This window comes from Triticum aestivum, chromosome 2D (assembly GCF_018294505.1).
Source record: "Triticum aestivum cultivar Chinese Spring chromosome 2D, IWGSC CS RefSeq v2.1, whole genome shotgun sequence".
Classification (NCBI taxonomy): Eukaryota; Viridiplantae; Streptophyta; class Magnoliopsida; order Poales; family Poaceae; genus Triticum; species Triticum aestivum.
The window spans coordinates 618,759,208-618,778,681 of record NC_057799.1 but is presented as its reverse complement, the minus strand read 5'-3'; positions in this window follow the sequence as shown (position 1 = coordinate 618,778,681).

Genomic DNA, 19,474 nt, shown 5'->3' with positions numbered 1-19,474 from the left:
AGATAAAAGGTCTGTGGATCTTGTTTCTATTTGAATGGCCTAGATAATTACATTTACAGAATAGGGGCAGTAGGCATTGATTAATCAAATTTATAGAGGAGGCAAAAGTATGTCAATCATGCATCAATTAGAACTTTTTTGTAAATTGAGCAACCTGAGATCAACAGATACTTGTGATTACATAGGACTGAAGCAAACGGGAATCTGCACACAGGCATGTATCATAAAAATAGACGAAATCTATTTTTTTCATTATGTGAGGTCACCCTTTTCTTAAGGTAGAGTGCTTTGCTCAAAATTCAATAGGTCCTACCCACACACTACCAAATTCAGTAGCTACATTAGTTGTGTACAGTAACCAAATGCATGTCTGGATTCAGCAGAAGACACAGTTCATTGGAGAGAAGCAACAAATGGTGCTCTATAACATGTTCCAAATGCATGTCCGCCTCAAACACACCAAATTTCTATGCATGAATTTAACAACCACGCCTAGTAAATCCAAGCCAAATGGTAAGGAAAGAACTGTATTTAGGAACTGAAATCAATAAGAAACAACCGGAAGTTAAAGATGATTGTGTGTTCTGGTGGCGTGCGTTTGTACCGGGTGTTTTCATTGTTGCTGTTATTTACAAAGCGGGGCGAAAGCCTTTTTCGGTAAACCATAAGTATTTTTAGGTATTCCAATAAGAACTACATACAGATGTATATACACATATTTTATAGTGTACATTCACTCATTTTGCTTCGTATGTAGTCCGCATTCAAATCTCTAAGAGACTTATATTTAAGAACGGAGGGAGTAGTACAGTATGTTCCTTGTCAGGAAGTGGAGCAAGGACATTTGCAGTCGACAGGTCAATTGGGTCACTCTAGATGGATGCTTTCAATGATTCTAGATGGCTTGCCATAATATCCGGGAAATGCTAGGAGCTATGTCGTCTTTGATAGTCTAGACTGATAGTAACAGTATTGTGCCTTCAGTTGAATAGAGCTGCCCCTTTTGGGGCCGAAGTCTTCCCGAGCCCTTTCTTGCTGTACCGGCAATACAAGCCCATATGGTCCAGCTAGTTCCACTTTCCTGATTTTACTCTTGATGCTTAGGGTTTTCCCCTTTTATCTACCCTACTATGATCAATGTATGTGCTTTCTGTCGTACTAGCAATACTCCACCCTTCAAGCTAAACAACACATCACTCATAATTCCAAAGCTTAGTTGTTCAAATATGATTGTGATATGATACTGATATTAGTTAACAGACACATTTAATTGCTTAGCTAAAGGTCCCACTTGAGTTTCCAAATGCATGTTGCGGCATATAGAGAGACAACAGGAATTGCATTTCTTTGTCACTTGTTGACTGTACTTTCTTTTCCATACCAAATCTTAGCTGTTATTTCAAAGCAACTATCGGTTGCTAAGTAGCCTTTGCGCGGTTCGCAGCTTCATATATGCCATGCCACTGGGACGGTCAACACTATACTCATCATGCTTACGGTTTCCCCATTTTATGATGACCACGATCAGCCTACGTGGTTCGTGTTGTAATAGCACTGCTCCACCCATCAAGCTAAACAAGCTTAGTTGTACAAATTCGAATCTGATATGATGCTGATATTAGCAATACTGAGACAGGTTTAATTGGTCAGCTAAATGTTCCTACTTTAGTTTTGAAATGCATGTGAGCCACATATGGAGAGACCGGAAGGAACATTATTTCTCTGTGCGCTCTGGTTCATCATGGGTGGGCAACACACATTGTATTATCTAAAATATGCTTGCTCTTTGTTATTATGTTCCCCTTTTGTTCTTCTTAATAAGTATACTACTTCCTCCGTTCCTAAACCGCATTGGGTGCATGCGTGTGTTGTGGTGGCGTGTGTTTGGACCGGGTGTTGTTCATCGGTTCTTTATTTATAAAGTAGGGCGAAAGCCTTTTTCGGTAAAACATAAGTCTTTTTAGATATTCCAGTAAGAACTACATACAGATGTATATAGACATATTTTAGAGTGTGCATTCACTCATTTTGCTCCGTATGTAGTCCGCATTCGAATCTCTAAGAGACTTATATTTAGGAACGGAGGGAATAGTACATTATGTTCCTTGTCGGGAAGTGGAGCAGGGACATTTGCAGTTGACATGTCTGTTGGGTCGCTTCAGATGGATGCTTTCAACTATTCTAGATGGTCTGCCATAATATCCGAGAAATGCTGGGAGCTATGTCGTCTTTGATGTAGAAAATATAGAACCTATAATATCCGTTGTATTGATCTGACCCTTGTGTAGGGTATATACAGATGTACATGTGTGAGAGAGAGAGACACGGAGTAGAGGGCAAGTCATACATGATTTAATATGTTCTATCTATAACTTCTCTCTCTATCTTAAACACAATATACTTCTGACATTTGAGAGTCTAGACTGATAGTAACAGTACTGTGTCTTCAGTTGAATAGAGCTGCCCCTTTTGGGGCCGAAGCCTTTCTGAACCCTTTCTAGCCATACCGGCAATACAATCCCATATATTCTCACTACTAGGGAAAAGCCTAGCAGCAGCGCGGGTTTTAGGCCTATTAGTAGCGCGGGACAATGCGCTACTGATAAGGCGCTACAGCTAACGTATAGCAGTAGCGCATGTTGTCCCACGCTACTGCTATACATGGATAGCTGTAGTGCGCTTCAGAGAAGAGCACTGCTGATATTATCTGCAGCGCTTTTTACAGGGAAGCGCTACTGGTAAGGCGGCGCTACTGCTAACTTTTTTCCCCTCGCTACTACTAGTTTCATTAGTTTTTTGTTTTGTATTTGAATAGGCTTTATACAATAATCTTTAGCATATCATACACATACAAATATAATCATAGCATATACATACAACTAGTCTCATCAAATCATGTCATCATCATAATCATCATCCAACACAAAGTGGTCTCTCGTCATCATCTCGAAAATAGCGATACAAGTCTCGATTACTTGCAAATACATCGTCATCCATCTAAACAATGATATACCTGAGAAGAGCTATCACTTTGAGTGAGAGCGGAACTATGCAGTACATGAGTTCGTATCCCTCTCTCGCATTAGCGTGAACCTAAACTAACTACTACCTGTCGCTCGGAAACCGGAAACTGGTACACCTGGGCCTGACACTCCGGCCACTAGTCGTATATATACTCCTGGCGTAGCACTTCTTCGCCATCGATGATCTATGCACCTGCATCGTCACATGAGTCGATGATATGCAATATATATAGTTGAGCAACAGAAAGAGACAGACTCGGCAAAAATAGAAACAACATATCATAAGCATAAACAACAAAGTTCATCGTACCCAAAATGCCCTAACTAGAGTGATCTTCGCTAGTTGAGGAGGAGGACGGTTTAATTACATCACAAATAAAGTTTCACCGTGCATAACTCAAAGTTTTGTCATACAGAAAGTATGGACTAAACGGACACATTGTCATATATCGACAATCACTCCAACATGTCGTGCCATCCATCCATGTCAGGGAGATAGTCCCCGAGCTTAGTGAGAGGCTTCATGTCGAGACGCTGAGAGGCTACCCATGTTCGGATGTCTTCCCGCGACATTTGTCCTTCTCTGTAGAACATCCCTGTTTTTCCGACGACCTCCTTCATGATGATTTGGGCAAGTTCGCGCTGGATGTTATAGAACTCAGCTCAAAGTCGATGATCCTCGATATCTCCTATGTCCTTTGCCCATTGTAGAATATGGGCATCGCCGGATCTAGATGACATGCGAAGGTTCTGGTGATCCCGTCTGTACTCCAGCATGTGGTGTAGGACATATAATCCATCATTAAGAGAATCGCTCGGTTGCTGGATGCAGCAGAAGTCGGTCTTATGGCCGAAGGCGAGCCTGCCGCCCCTTCTCTTCTTGTCCTTGACCTCTCCACCCCGTGCTTGGTAGTAAAACATAGCACTGTCGAGAACATCCTTGATGTGGGTGTAATCCTTTTTGTGAATGTTCTTCGACGAGTCCAAGTAAAGAGCGTGGGAGTATCGGGGGTAGAGGATGATGAGGACGGCGCGCCCGCCGCTGCGCAAAATAAGTACACCTCAAATTAATTAGCCTCCACCATGCAAATGAATGATTGAAATCGAAGGAAGGATAGCCGCGCGGATGACTTACACGGGATGATAAGGCACGAGAATCGCCTCCTTGTCCTTATTGGCGAGCATGAAACTGACAATGTAGTCCCTCGCGTATTCACGGTGCTTTGCGCAGACTCCCAAGAAGCCCTCGTGCATGTAGTACGAGTTAGCGACACAGATATGAGGTATCTGCTCAACCCCGATGATGTAGTTCATGTGCAAGGCATAAAGGCAGACAAACGTAAAATCCAGCTTCTTCACGTGAAACATGTCGAATATGTAATCGAATGGAAGGAAGAACTTATCCGCGGGGAAGCAGTCGACGTACGACATTTGCCGCGGAACGTTAACCACGTAGAGTGGGTATCCTGGATCTTTCGAGGCGATGAGGCCTTTCTCTATCCGCAGCACATCGTCATGAAGTCTCCTTAGATCGCCATATCTGGCCCCTAGCGCTCTTGCAGGTAGGATTGGTTGACCGGGGATATGCCATTTATCCGCATCGGCGATATCTATACGGTCCTGAAGCCGAGGCTGCTGAGGCGGCAGGATCATAGAATCAGCTTTTTTGCCTTTCCTCGCTCTCTTCCTAGACTTCTTTACTACCGGAAGGTCGTCCATAATACGTTCAGCCTCCGGAGACGGCAATTCAGGCACTAAATCATGACTCTCAAACCCTGAGTAGGCACCAGTATAGACATACTGTTGAGTGCCATCGTCATCCTCATCCTCATCCATGGCGACGTCATCAGCGACTAATGGAGCCTCCTCCTTACCCAGCCCGACACCCGACGCTAATTGGGTAGGTGGGGTGTTGATGTTCATACCTTGCTGAGGCTGCGTGCTCGTGGGTGTGCTCCCGGCCGCCTCCAGACGAAGCAGACTCTTTGGCCACAACAGGACCCACCCATTGCAACAATCACCAAGCCGCCGCGGGGTCTCGTCGTCATCCCCCACTAGTATCAGAGGAGGCAAATTCTCGTGGCCCGGCTTGACACTGGCCACGGAAACCTTGAAGACGTTCGGGGGGATCGGCCGGCTGTGGAACAATGGTTCCTTCGGCTCCATTATCGTCGCCTTCCCCACGTCCACCTTCTGGTCGCCGATGGTGTACAATATGGTGCACGGGGTTTCGTCGGCCTGCAAAGAAAAGTCTACGACGTGAGACATCTGAAAGGCAACGAAAACGGGAGATTATACATTTATTGAAAGACGTGAGACATCCAAAAGGCGTCGAGCTCAACCAAAGACGAAGCACCGCCGAGCACGTCCGGTGCCGGAGCCGGTGCGGGAGCAGGTGCTGGTGCAATGCTAGTCGAGCTGCTCCCCAAGAAGTCAGCAAGGGGAAAGTCATGTGCATTTTTTTCTGGATTTTGCCTGGTCCAAGTGAAAACGGCCGGAACCAAGGAAGTAGATATATCTGCAACCACCTGTTTTGCGGCAGCTACCGCTGTTGCGACTATCTGAGATGATTTCTTCTCAACCGCAATCTCAACCTTCTTGTCGATGTTTTCTTCAGTTAACCTCCATCTTTCCTTTCTCTCCTCCGTGGTCTCACAGTAGTACTTCTTCCACGTGGCGCCGTCTCTGACACCGTGCACGCGTCCATACAACGGTCGAGTATCCACCGGGAGTCGTTTCAATATGTTCAACGCCCGGTTGAATGGAGTGTCCCACTTGGGCCTCGCCAATGCCTCAGAGGCGAATCGCTTGCGGCCGCAATCCTGTGCCGCTCTCTCTGCAAAAGGCACAAGGATCGTTTACAAATATGACTAACGTGTGCAGTCGAATTGATCAGAAACTAAAATTACCAGCAGTCTCATGAACTCCGTCGTGACCGGGTTTGTCTCGTAAACCTTCTTAACTGGGTCCCAACGGTGCCGGGCCCTGAGGATGTCACGCTCCTGCGGGACGGTGAACTCCGCCAAGGGGTTTGGGATGCCCAGACTCGCGGCTTCCGCGTCCTCCTTGGCCCATTTGGACCTCTTTCCACCATAACCACGGCTTCCGAGGTGGTGGCTCCCAATGTTCCTCTCTTGAAGCCCCTTCATGTACTTAGACTTTTCTTGGCAGCTTCGGCCTCGCAAGCCTCCTTGAATATTTGAAACAGCTCTTCCGTGATTGTCGGATTATCCTCTACAATCTCGGAGTAGGGTTCCTTGTCGATGATCCTTGCTTTCACCCTTGCTTTCCAGGCGGCCAACGCGTCGCTAAACTTGGTCATGGCATGTTTGTTTATCTTCTTCATTGCCGGGTCCTTATCTGGATCTTCATAATCCTTCTCATTCCGGCCCGGGAACAAGAATATCTGGTGAAACTTCTTTAGGAGGGAGGGCCTCATATTATCTATCTTCTGTAGTTTCTCATCGTTGATGGTGGCCGTTGTCCGTACGATGCAGCCTATTTGATTGCCGTAGCACGAGCGCGCTTCCTCGGGCGCCTTTGGCTCAAAATTGCCGTCGTGCACCTCCGTGACCACCAGTCTAGTAGTCCTGAGTTTGTTAGGAAGCCGTTGCCTCTTTGCTTTCGGTTCTACACCGGCTCCGCTCCCCGAGGCAGCGCCGGTCTCAGTCTCAGCGCCGGTCTCGATGCCGGTCTGAGTCTCAGCACCGGTCTCAGTCTCAGCATCGGTCTGCATGCCGGTCTCAGTCCCCAATGCCACCGGTGGGCCCAGCAACAACATCGGGTGATCGTCGACAAGGCTCAAAAATTCGTCTGCCGCCCGGTAGACGTCGTCGCAATCACCAGAACCCTGTCCTTCATCGTTGCTAGCCATGTTTCCTATGATTAAATATAGTCAATTAATTCTAGACCTAATAAAATGAATAATGACATAAAAAAGGCCTATTGTTTTGCAGGAACGTTGACTCCTTCCTGGTGCGGCAAATCCCGGGCACTCGATATGTCCTAGTTTGCAGCACAAGTCATACCGAAATTCACGGAAAATTTCGGCATGACCTTTGCTAAAAAGTGGACAAATCGAGAACCTGAAATTTGCCGGAGTGGAAATGAATCAACATTCCAGCAAAACATAGGCCACTCAGCTTCATTCCCTGGAAACAGTGTTCAAATATCCCTCTTCGACACCGCAACACATGTCCAAATATACACGAGCAACCACATGTCCAAATTTCACAAGCTAATTCAAAAACAAAGTGTAGAAGAAAATTCATTTAACTACTAATAGAACAAAATTCAGTTAACTTTAGTGCTCTATAATGATGAAAGTAAAAAAATTCAGTTAACTACTAATTCATTCATTTAGGTTATTCATTTAACTTCACCTAATTAACCAACTATACCACTACTACTAGCAGCACTACTAACCTAATTAACCTAGCAAAACTCTACTGCCCTAACTGAAAAACATCTAATTAACATCTACTAGTACCACTACTGCCCTAACCTAATTAACATCTACTAGTATCACTATATACTACAAGCAGCATCTACCCTAATTAAACCCTACTGCCCTAACTAACTTTTGCTGTAAACCAATTTTTTGCTCTAAACTAATTTTTGCTCTAACATCTACTACTTAACATCCTTTGCTCTAAACTAATTTTTTTGCTATAAACTAACTTTTGCTCTACTAATTTTTATCTAAAATGCAGAGAGAGAGGAGTGGGGGGGAGGGGTGGGGGACTTACAGAGAGGGGAGACGGTGGCGGGGAGGTGCTCGGCGACGGAGGCAGGGGTGGAGAGGGCGGGCTCGGGCACGGGCAACGGCGGTCCTGGGCGGGCTCGGGCGGCGGTGAGGTGGAGGGCGGCGACGGTGAGGTCGAAGGCTGCCTTGGGCGGCGGCGGTGAGGATGACGGCGGCCTCAGGGGGAGACGGTGAGGTTGCGGGCGTCCACGCTGGCAGGAGACGGCGGCGAAGTGGGGCGACGGCGAATTGGGGAGACGGCGGCGAGGGTGAGGGATTTGGGGAAAAAGTGGTGGCCGGGGGGAGGGAAACCGCTGTTTAAGTGGAACGTAACGGTAGCGTGATCTTGAAAACGCGCTATTGCTATTCCTTTCTCCTTTTCCCCCTTTTTTCATTTATTTTCTTTACATTTTATTTTTCCTTTCTCCTTTTTCTATTTCTTTCATTTTCATTTACTTTTCTACTTGTTTTTCATTTTATTTTATTTTGGTTAGCAGTAGCGCCTTACACATAAACGCACTGCTACAACAAAATTAGCGGCAGCGCTGTATCTGAAAGAGCGCTACTACTATGTGTAGCCGATCAGCTTAGTGGTGGGAATTTTTGTAGTAGCGCTGTTACAGAGGGGCGCGCTACTGCTATATATGTATCTGCAGCGCGGTTATTCTACGCGCGCTACTGCTGTCTAGCAGTAGCGCCCTTTTTTAACACGCGCTACTGCTAAAGTTCTGCGTATAGGATTTTCCCTAGTAGTGTCTAGCTAGTTCCACTTTCCTAATTTTACTCGTGATGCTTAGGGTTTTCCCCTTTTATCTACACTACTATGATCTGCGTAGGTGCTTTCTATCGTACTAGCAGTACTCCACCCTTCAAGCTAAACGACACAACACTCATAATTCCAAAGCTTAGTTGTTCAAATATGATTGTGATATGATACTGATATCAGTTAACAGACACATTTAATTGGTTAGCTAAAGGTCCCACTTGAGCTTCCAAATGCATGTTGCGACATATAGAGAAGCAGTAGGAATTGCATTTCTTTGTCACTTGTTGACTGTACTTTCTTGTCCATACCAAATCTTAGTTGTTATTTCAAAGCAAACATCGGTTGCTAAGTACCCTTTGCGTGGTTTGTAGCTTCAGATCAGCCATGCCACTGCCACAATCAACACTGTACTCATCATGCTTACGTTTTCCCATTTTATGATGACCACGATCAGCCTACGTGATTCATGTCGTAATAGCATTGATCCACCCATCAAGCTAAACAAGCTTAGTTGTACAAATTTGAATGTGATATTATGTTGATATTAGTAAAACTGAGACATGTTTAATTAGTCAGCTAAATGATCCTACTTTAGTTTCGAAATGCATGTGAGCCACATATCGAGAGAGCGAAAGGAATAGTATTTCTCTGTGCGCTCTGGTTCATCATGGGTGGGCAACATACATTGTATAGATAGACGTGTAATACCGTCAATCTACTTGCTCTTATGCTCTTCTTTAACATGATCCTCTTATCTTCTTCTTTAATAAGTATGTTCCTTGTTGGGAAGAGTAGCAGAGACATTTGCGGTCGACACGTCAGGTCGAGTTGTTCTCCCTTGGTCTATTTTGAATCTGTCAGGTCAGGTCGAGTTCTTCTTCTTTACTATATGTTGAAGCTGTCATCTGTGAAGTATCATCACTTCTGGAGCTCTCATATTTTGAGTAGTAGGCCACATTATATTAATGCACACACCAAATTACAGCATGCATGGCATCTCTTAGAAGAATTGTAGAGATAGCACAAAGTGGTCTACAGGGAGGCGGCATTGGATTAGAATCTCTTCTGCATTACAAAGATAATCTCAATTATTTTTATGTTTTCATGCATGCCACGTATTGAACATGATCAAAATGAATATGAGAATGGGCACACGAGAGGAATATTGCGGAACAATCCACTGGCTAACAAACCTTGCATGGTGGAGGATGGCCTATCTTATTCACCCATCAAGGTGCTTGCTCTAACTTGGCAAGGTTGTATTGGTCGTGCATATCTTGCATATGACCTCTTGCGTTACTTCTACTTTGTTACACCACCATCTGCTTAGTTTAAGCATCATAAATGAGTATATTCCATACCTATCCATTTTTTGTACCTTTTCCATGTGTCATCATACTATGTTTTTCCAGTCAAATGTTGTTCTTTTCGTAATAGATGTCCAAAAGGAAGAGGGTGAGTGTAGATCCTCAAGGAGTACAAACTAGGTATTTGGAAAAGGCAGTGATACATGTTAAATCAGATAGATCAGCAGCCACAGAAAACACATGCCCAACTGTACCACACTTTACCCCTACTCCACTGGCCAAACTCCTATTAGAACTGTAGAGAGCCGATACGTCGCCAACGTATCTATAATTTTTGATTGTTACATGCTGTTATATTATCATTCTTGGATGTTTTACAATCATTTTATAGCAACTTTATATCATTTTTTGGCACTAACCTATTGACATAGTGCCCAGTGCCAGTTGTTGTTTTTTGCTTGTTTTTCACTTCACGGGAAATCAATACCAAACAGAGTCCAAACACAGCGAAACTTTTTGGTGATTTTTTTGGACCAGAAGACACCTGTTGGGCCAAGAAAGTGCCTGAGGGGGGCTTCGAGGGGAGCACAACCCACCAGAGTGCGCCTGGGGGCCCAGGCACGCCCAGGTGGGTTGTGCCCACCTCGGCCGCCTCCTGCACCACCTCTTTTCTCTATAAATACCCCAATTCCAGAAACCCTAGGGGAGTCGACGAGAATCAATTCCAGCCGCCGCAAGTTCCAGAAACCACAGATCCAATCTAGACACCATCACGGAGGGGTTCAGCATCCTCATTGGCGCCTCTCCGATGATGCGTGAGTAGTCCATCGTAGACCTACGGGTCGATAGTTAGTAGCTAGATGACTTCCTCTCTATATTTTGATTCTCAATACAATGGTCTCTTGGAGATCTATTTGATGTAACTCTTTTTGCGGCGTGTTTGTTGGGATCCGATGAACTTTGAGTTTATGATCAGATCTATGTTTTTATCCATGAAAGTTATTTGAGTCTTTTGATCTCCTATATGCATGATTACTTATAGCCTCATATTTCTTCTTCGAATCTTTGATTTAGTTAGGCCGACTAGATCGATTTTTCTTGCCATGGGAAGAGGTGCTTTGTGATGGGTTCGATCTTACACTACTAGGAAAAGGGCTATAGATAATATGGACACTAATGGCGCACCAGACATGTGGTGCGCCACTACTATATAGCAGTGGCGCACCATGTGTTGGTGCGCCACTACTAACAAACCTTTTTTTATTTTTCCAAAAATACTAATGGCGCACCAGGGCACAGTGCGCCATTACTAGTTTTACTAGTAATGGCGCACCACTCACCCAGTGCGCCACTACTATCATTTTTTTGCAAAACTACTAATGGCGCACCACCAGCTGGTGCGCCATTAGTAACCAGGGTTACTAATGGCACATTTGTAGGTGGTGCGCCATTAGTAACCTGGGACTAGCTAGATATTTTGGACAGCCACCTACACACTCACTTTCCCCACTTCATTCTCTCCACCTCCTCCTCCAAGCTTGTCTCGGCTGCCTCCTCCTCCTCACCTCATTTGCACCATAGATTCATCCAAATTAAGTGGTTAAATTACCTTTTTTACAGGTAAGTAAGGGGAAAGCTTTCTTTATGTTGTAAATCTACTTTTTTCTCCCTCCAACAACGTGCACATGCACTTTTTATGGCCTAGCTAAATCTATGTATGTTTGTGGTGTTGCATATGTTTGTGGTGTTGCATATATGTTTGTGTTTGCAGGTACCAGTATTTGAAATGCGATAGTTGCCAATATTTTGCCGGAATGTTGATTCTTTTTGGTCCTATTTTTAGGCAAAGTCATGCCAAATTTTTTCTTGGTTCTAAAATATCGTTTTGCTCTACCCCGCAGGCGACCATGGTCCGCACGATGACCGAAGGCATCGTGAATAGGTTTTTGAGCTCCGCGAAGGCCGAGATGCTTCAAAAGAACGAGACGGAGATAAGATGTCTGTGTCGAAGATGCAAGCTGAGGAGCCTTATGGACCCGGATTCCGTACAGGTGCGGGACCACCTGCTCTTGCGTGGTTTCATGGATGGCTATTGGTGGCAAGGTGATGAAGATGATTATGAAGTCGTCCACGGGGGCCGGGCAAGAAATGAGGAAGGGCAGCAAGACAACCGCAGCGAGGGCAGGTGGGAAGACGAAGAATCTCCAGGACATGATCATGAAGTATATGCAGTACACAGTCATCATGTAGAAGATGCCGGACATGACGATGAGGAAGATGCCGGAGCAGACAAAGGGCATGATCATGAAGATGAAGATGCCGGAGCAGACGATGATGGACCATCGATGGGCTGGGTGCAGGACCCTCATATTCAAGAGCTGCTTCTCAAGCAGACGGATAACGCAAGAGCTGCCGCCCGAGAGAAAGCCAAGCTGGATCAACTGGAGATAGACGCGGTTACTCCATTGTATGAAGGATGCAGGCCCGAGGATACCCGCCTGAAAGTAACGCTCATGGCTCTGGAGATGAAGGTATGCTTCGACGAGAACATGTCATTCTGGCACGAACATCTTCCCAAGGGGAACAAGTGCCCGACCAGTTTCGAGGAGGCGAAGAAAATCGTGTGTCCTCTAGATTTACCGCATGTGAAATACCATGTGTGCATGAAAAATTGCATCATTTATCGGGACGAGCACGCAGAGTCTACCATATGTCCGGTGTGCGGCGTCACTCGATACAAGAAGAGGAAGAAAGCTCCTTGAAAAGTGGTGTGGTACTTTCCGATCACTCCTCGTCTGCAGCGGTATTTTGCGGACCCTAAGGTAGCAAAGCTCCTGCGTTGGCACGCGGATAGGGAGGAGAAGAAGCGAGAAGATGACGCAAATGATCCGGAGATAAATAAAAAGACAAGATGCTGAGTCACCCTAAGGATGGGAGCCAGTGGCAAGCGTTGAACTTCGAACACCCAGAATTTGGGAATGATCCAAGGAACATCGTGCTGGGCGCGAGCACTGATGGAGTCAATCAGTTTGGCACCCAGAGAAGCACACATATCACATGTCCTGTGTTTGTGTGGATGTACAACCTTTCCCCTGGTTGTGCATGAAGAGGAAGTACATTCACATGAGTATGCTAATTGAAGGGCCGAAACAACCAGGGAACAACATCAATCTGTATCTCGGGCTGCTGAAAGAGGAGCTAGACACGCTGTGGAAAATGCCAGCCAATACGTGGGACGCTGTAGAGAAAGAATATTTCCCTATGAGAGCCGCACTGCTCACAACGGTGCAGGACTATCTCGGTTACGAATATGTCGCGGGGCAGGTGGTCCACGGATTTTCTGGATGCGTCAGGTGCATGGATGACACAACGTATCGCCAGCTAGATAGAGATCCCGGGTCTTTGAAAACCGTGTTCATGGGACATCGAAGGTGGGTTCGCGACGATGACTCATGGAGGAAACGCAAGGATCTGTTCGATGGTGAAACCGAACCCCGAAGACGCCCGCGTACAAGGAGCGGCGAGGAAATAGACGAGCTGTTGAAAAATTGGAAAGATTGCCCACTGCCGAGAAAGAAGCAAAAGGCGCCAGAGCCGGGAAAGAAGCGAAAGGCGCCAGAGCCGCTGCTGAAGGTATGTAAAACGAGGTCTGTTTTCTGGGACTTGCCGTACTGGAAGATCCACCGTGTGCCTCACAGCCTTGATGTCATGCATATCACGAAGAACATGTGCGAGAGTCTGCTTGGTACCCTGCTCAACATGCCAGAGAGGACCAAAGATGGGCCGAAAGCAAGGGCAGACTTGAAATCAATGGGCATCAGGGAGGAGCTTCACGCTCAATGGACTTAAGTTAAGCCATGGAGTCTGCTAGATTGTACATGTGGCAAAATCCGGTGGGGGCTAGAAAATGGTGCGAGGGGCCGAGTGGAGGGAGACTATGAAGGAGTGCACAAGTGCGAGATCGATATTTAGAGAGAGGGGGCGAGAACGTGCGCTGTTGCGCGCAGTGGCGGAGCCATGAAAAATAAATGAGCTAGGGGGCCAAGCATTCCTAATCCTTTACGAGGAGGGCCAATTCATGAACTTAAACCATTTTTACCAGCAATTTTCTAATGATCACATTCATATTAGCCTCGATATATGTGATGTTAGGGGGGGCAGGGCCCTTGCTGCCCCTGTCTTCGCCATTGTGCGCGCGTCTGAGAGATGAAGCGAAAGGCATGGATGATGAGAGGGGGAGGTTGGATATATGATTAATGTGGGTGTATGAGCTACATAATTAATGAGCGGGGTTGTTTGGTTCTAGGCCTAGGAGTGCCACACTTTGCCATACAATGTTGCCAAACTTGCCTAAGGTTAGTTCTTCAAAATGAGAGCCACAATTTGGCAAGCCTAAGGGAATCTTGCCACACTTGTTGTGTGTATGTGATGTGGGACCATAGTGTGGCTTGCCTAAGATGTCGCTTGAACCAAGCACACACCTAAGTTGGTCAAATTTTCCTAACCTTAGGTGTGGCAAGCTTTGGCAAACGTAGTCTCAAACCAAACAACCACGTAATCCTATATAGAGAGGTATAGATTGATCGATGTGGATGTGGGAAAGAGGGTGAGACCTCACTAGATATATAGATTGATCAGTTTGTGTGGAAAACTATGAAAGACCTAGCTATACACACACACACACACATAGAGGAACATCGATCGTTGCGCATGCACGCGTGAGAGATAAAGAATGCCCGATATGATGGAGAGGGGGATGTGTGTGGGTGCGTGCCTTCATGGGAGACCGACCTGAAGAAAAAGATTGCATGTGTGCGATGGATAATGCCGACTGGTAGTGTGTGTGCATGCATGCACGAGAGAAAGTTAGTGGTACAATTATAAAGAGAAGACGACTGTGTGGGTATAAAAGACTAGGTGAGGTCATAATCAATGTAAAGTTGAATTCAAGGCCTCTTTTGGTTTGTAGGAAATTTATAGGAATTCTATAGGATAGGATGTGCAGAGGAAAACTTCCTGTGAAGTCATTTGGTTTGTAGGAATGAATTCCTATTCCTATGTAGGATAGGAACCAATCCTTCACATTTTTGAGAAAAAATACATTAGCTTAGACTCAATGGAAAAATTGTTATCCTATTCATCAAATGACATCCCTCTCTCTATAGGAAGTGAGATGGCATGCATCTCAATTTCTATGATTTTCCTATTCCTATAACATTCCTTTCCTATGAACCAAAGGAGGCCCAAATATTTGAATAAGAGATCATGATATAACGGAGATCTGCGTGGTGTGGTTTGGAAACGAGCATGTTGTAATGTATACACATTGAACAAGGTGAGACTGATTTGAATTTGAGATACCGATGGCAGACATTGTTTGGCCACATTGCATCCGTGCATGGATACACTATTCTACTTGGAGATGATTTGTGGCTTTTGCATCACATATCTATATCTATACCCCTATATATATATATATATATATATATATATATATATATATATTATTTTAGATTTTTTCTATTGTGTTCGGGTAACTTTAACTTTGAAAGATGGTCGTTTGATGAGGCAAACCCGATGGTGTAGAGATGGCAAATTTGAGCACTGCTGGCTGTTGGATATCATCTAGATTCCACCAGATTTCGCCACATGTACAATCTAGAAGACTCCATGGTTGAACTTAAGCATAATGCACAAACCTCAAAACACAAGCACTTCTTCTTTGTTCTAGAATCTTCCGTATCAGAATGGCCCAAATGTTTTTCTACATGATTTGCCATTATTTGTTTTTACTTTATGTCTTACAACGCACAATTCCAAGAATCTTAAAATAGATTAGATTTCTTATAAAAACTAGATGATTTTGAATGAAATGAACTATAAGAATTAAACGAACATCTACATCATGCATATACGACTCAAAGCTTACATGCTATAATGTGGTATTTATTCATAATTTGGTTGCCAAATCTCATGCGTGCAATGCACGTGTACCTTACTAGTCTAAATGGTGTTTGTGTGTGTGTTGTGCGTGTTGAGGTGCAAATTGTCTTTTTTTGGGTACACGTTAAGCTTGTTCTCCCGAAATTTCAAGCCGCGCCTTGTTATGCCGAAATTTCAAGCTAGCGTCTCTGTCTATCGTGCTGCGAAACTCCCGCCTCTTCAACCCGTGCCTTGTTATCCTGAAATATTTAAGATATATCTTTGTCTAGTCGTGCTCCGAAAACTCCCTCCATCTCAACCGGCGCCTTGCTATACCAAAATTACAACGCGCGCGAAAACTCCCACCTCCTATGAAATCCCGACACGCGAAATGCTCGTGGTACCCCTGAACCGAAAGAACCGCCTCAAATCATGTGATGCCCGGATAATTAAGCTACAGTAATTCCCTGCTAATGATGCCACGTCATCATGATTACTATTGTTAAACTTGCGTTGGTTCGAATCCGGTCCAAATTCAAATTTAAATTAGAGTCAACATTTAAAGTTTTCAAAATGTAAAACTAAAGTGTTCAGACTTTGACAAATAATTCATAGAAAACACTAGTGGAGAAATCATCTTTTTACAAATTGTTTAAGTGCCTTAAAATAAAAGAAAACAGAAATGTTTTTAAAAAGAAAACAAAAATAAGAAAAAGGCCAACCCCCCTGGCCAACCGGGCCAACCAGCTGGCCAACCAGGCCAACTGGCCACCCACGCGGCCCACCCCCGCTACCCCCTGGCCTATTTGGCCACACCCAGAACCCTAGCGTCACCCACTCCCCACGCACTCCCCCCACTCCCCCGATCCCCTTCTGGATCGGGGCTCGATCGCGGTCAACCGCGCCCGTCTTTCCTTCTCCTCCCGTCCGTGCGCCGCCCCGGCCCCTCCGCCCCCGATCTGGAACGAGGGCTCAACCCCGCGGCGCCCCGACGACCGCCCCCGCCGCCCGTGGACTTGGCTGCGCTGCCTTCCCACCGGACTACCCCATCACCACCTCACCCTCGCCGGCCGACGCTTCCTGACGCCGCGCCCATCGCTCGTCATCGCGCCGTCGTCGTCCCGTCATCGACCATCGCCACCCCGAGCCCCCCTCGAGCTCGCTGCCACCTCCCTACGACTCCGATGTGAGCCGCGTCCGCCCCCCTTTTTCTCCCATCGTTTCCATCGTCGATTTGCGCCGTCCAACTCGCGCCCGAAGCTCGCGACGACCTCGTGCTCACCGTGCCCGCGTCCTGACCGCGCACCACCGCGCGCCACTGCAGCCGCGCCCGCATCGGCTGCCGCTCGCCGAGTCCGCCTCCGCCCCAGTCCTCGCGGCTCCGGCCGGCCCTGCCATGGCCGCCGGCGCGCGCCCTCCTGGGCGTCCGAGTGCTCCCCGCCCCTGGTGGCCTCGAGCACGCACACTCGCACCCGAGCGCCCCGCTCCTGCAGCCCCGATAGCCCGCTCCAGTGGCCAGATGGGCCACTGCCAGCGGGGCCCCACGCCCCTGTTTAGTTAAAAAAAGAAATGTAAAAATATATATTAATAGAAATAATTAATTAATTAGTTAAACGATTAATTAACTTAATTAAATAAACTTAATTAGCATAATCATCTAGTTTAGTTAACTAAACTGTTAGACTAGACTAAATCAGTCAATAACAGGGGGCCCCACCCCCCTGTTGACTAGTCAACATTGACCCCCTGGCCCACCTGTCAGCCACCGGGTACACTTTTGTGTACACTGTGCTGGGTGCGCCTAGCATTTTAGCATTTATTTTCGTATTAAAATTAATTTTAGAATATTATTAAAACTTTGAAAAATCATAGAAAATAATCTGTAACTCGGATGAAAAAACTTTCTACATCAAAGTTGCTCAGAACGACGAGACAAAACCGAATATGCGATCCGTTCGTCTGCCACATGCCCCTAACTACCTGAACATGCAACTTTCCCCCTCCGTTTCATTTGTCCGAAAAATGCAAACTTCGGGAAAACTTTCCCGGATGTTTCCCCCCTTCCACAGTATCGTGTAACGCCGCGTTAGAACGCCTCTAACACCGCTTATTGTCTTGTCATGCATCTGTTTGCTCTGTATTTACTGTTTCTTTCCCCTCTTCTCTCCGGTAGACCCCGAGACTGCCGCTGATGCCGCTGTGATCGACTACGTCGATGACGACCCTCCTTCTTGTCTGAGCAACCAGGCAAGCCCCCCCTTTGATCATCCCGATATCGCCCATTCTATACTCTCATGCTTGCATTAGATTTTGCTACTGTTATTGTTTGCTCCTATTTTGATGCATAGCCTGCTTTTGTACCTGCTTTTGTTACCTACCTGCTTATCCTAAACTGCTTAGTATAGGTTGGTTAGTGATCCATCTGTGACCCCCAGTACTTGTCCTTGTTGCCCCTGCTTCATCATCGATGACTCGATCAGCGTGATCGACGACCAGAGCCCGACACCTCACATCAAATCACGCCCCTTTTTGTTGCTCGACTCTGCAGAGCTACTATGGAGTGCCGAGGGTGATCCCTCATAACGCACTCCTGATGATAATTCTGTAGTGTAGCTATTCGGTCGTGGTCATCGAGGGTGATTTCCTCCTTCACCATTCCCGATATGGCTCTGTCGTGCAACCCCTCAAGTGTGAACCTCGAGGGTGGTTCCTCTTACGTTCACCTTGATGATTACATCGAGTGGAATCCTCCGAGGGTGATTCCTTGGGTTTTCCCCTTGATGTTTGGACACACGGTTACCTTGGCATTACTTGAGACCTTTGGGAAAGTCGGGCGGGCCCGGAGAGCACCCGCAAGATGGTTACGAGGCACGGCCGGGAAGTCTGGCAGCCCTCAAGTGGGCTGGGCTTGCCCTTGCCGTATTTCCTCGAGACGGGGCGACGGGGTCACATTATCGTGAGTCTCTGCTCGTCTCTGCAAGCTAATAATACACTATGGTTTGGGTATTTGTTCTGAGTTGGCCTTTGGCCTTTACGCACCAACCACCACGTGAGAATAGTTATGGGCCTCGGCGTCGTGGTATCAGCCAAAGCTTTGTCAGATGTCCAATTCAGCAGTGCGGCACGGCTGGGCCGGCACCATCCATGTAGAGGTGGAGCCTGGACCTGCCCTGCGCGCAACGACCCGGAGTGCAACGGGCGATGGGCCCAGACCCCGGAGTGCTTAGGAGGTAGACCGGCGGGGACCTCTCTGCTGAGCCTAGGTAGGGATGCGACGTGTTGATCTTCCAAGGCCGGGCATGACCCAGGAAAGTGTGTCCGGCCAGAGTGACCGAGCGTGTTGGAAAACATGGTGCACCCCTGCAGGGAAGATTATCTATTAATAGCCGTGTCCACGGTAACGGACGTTCAGACTTATATCCTGATCTTATACAACTACAAATGGATACTTGAGATATGTGGCTCCGTGATTGCTTTCTCACAGGGAGTCGAGGAAGGACCTCTGGGCATTAATGTTACAACATGTTTGTTAATTAAACTGCTACTCTTTACTCTTCTACATGCTACAAGATGCTTGGAGCTGCTTGAAGATGCTAGTCTTCGATAGGCTAGGCCTTCCCCCTCTATTCTGGCATTCTGCAATTCAGTCCACAAATACAACCCTTCCATTTGATACCAATGCATACTTAGTATAGATCTGATGCTTGCGAGT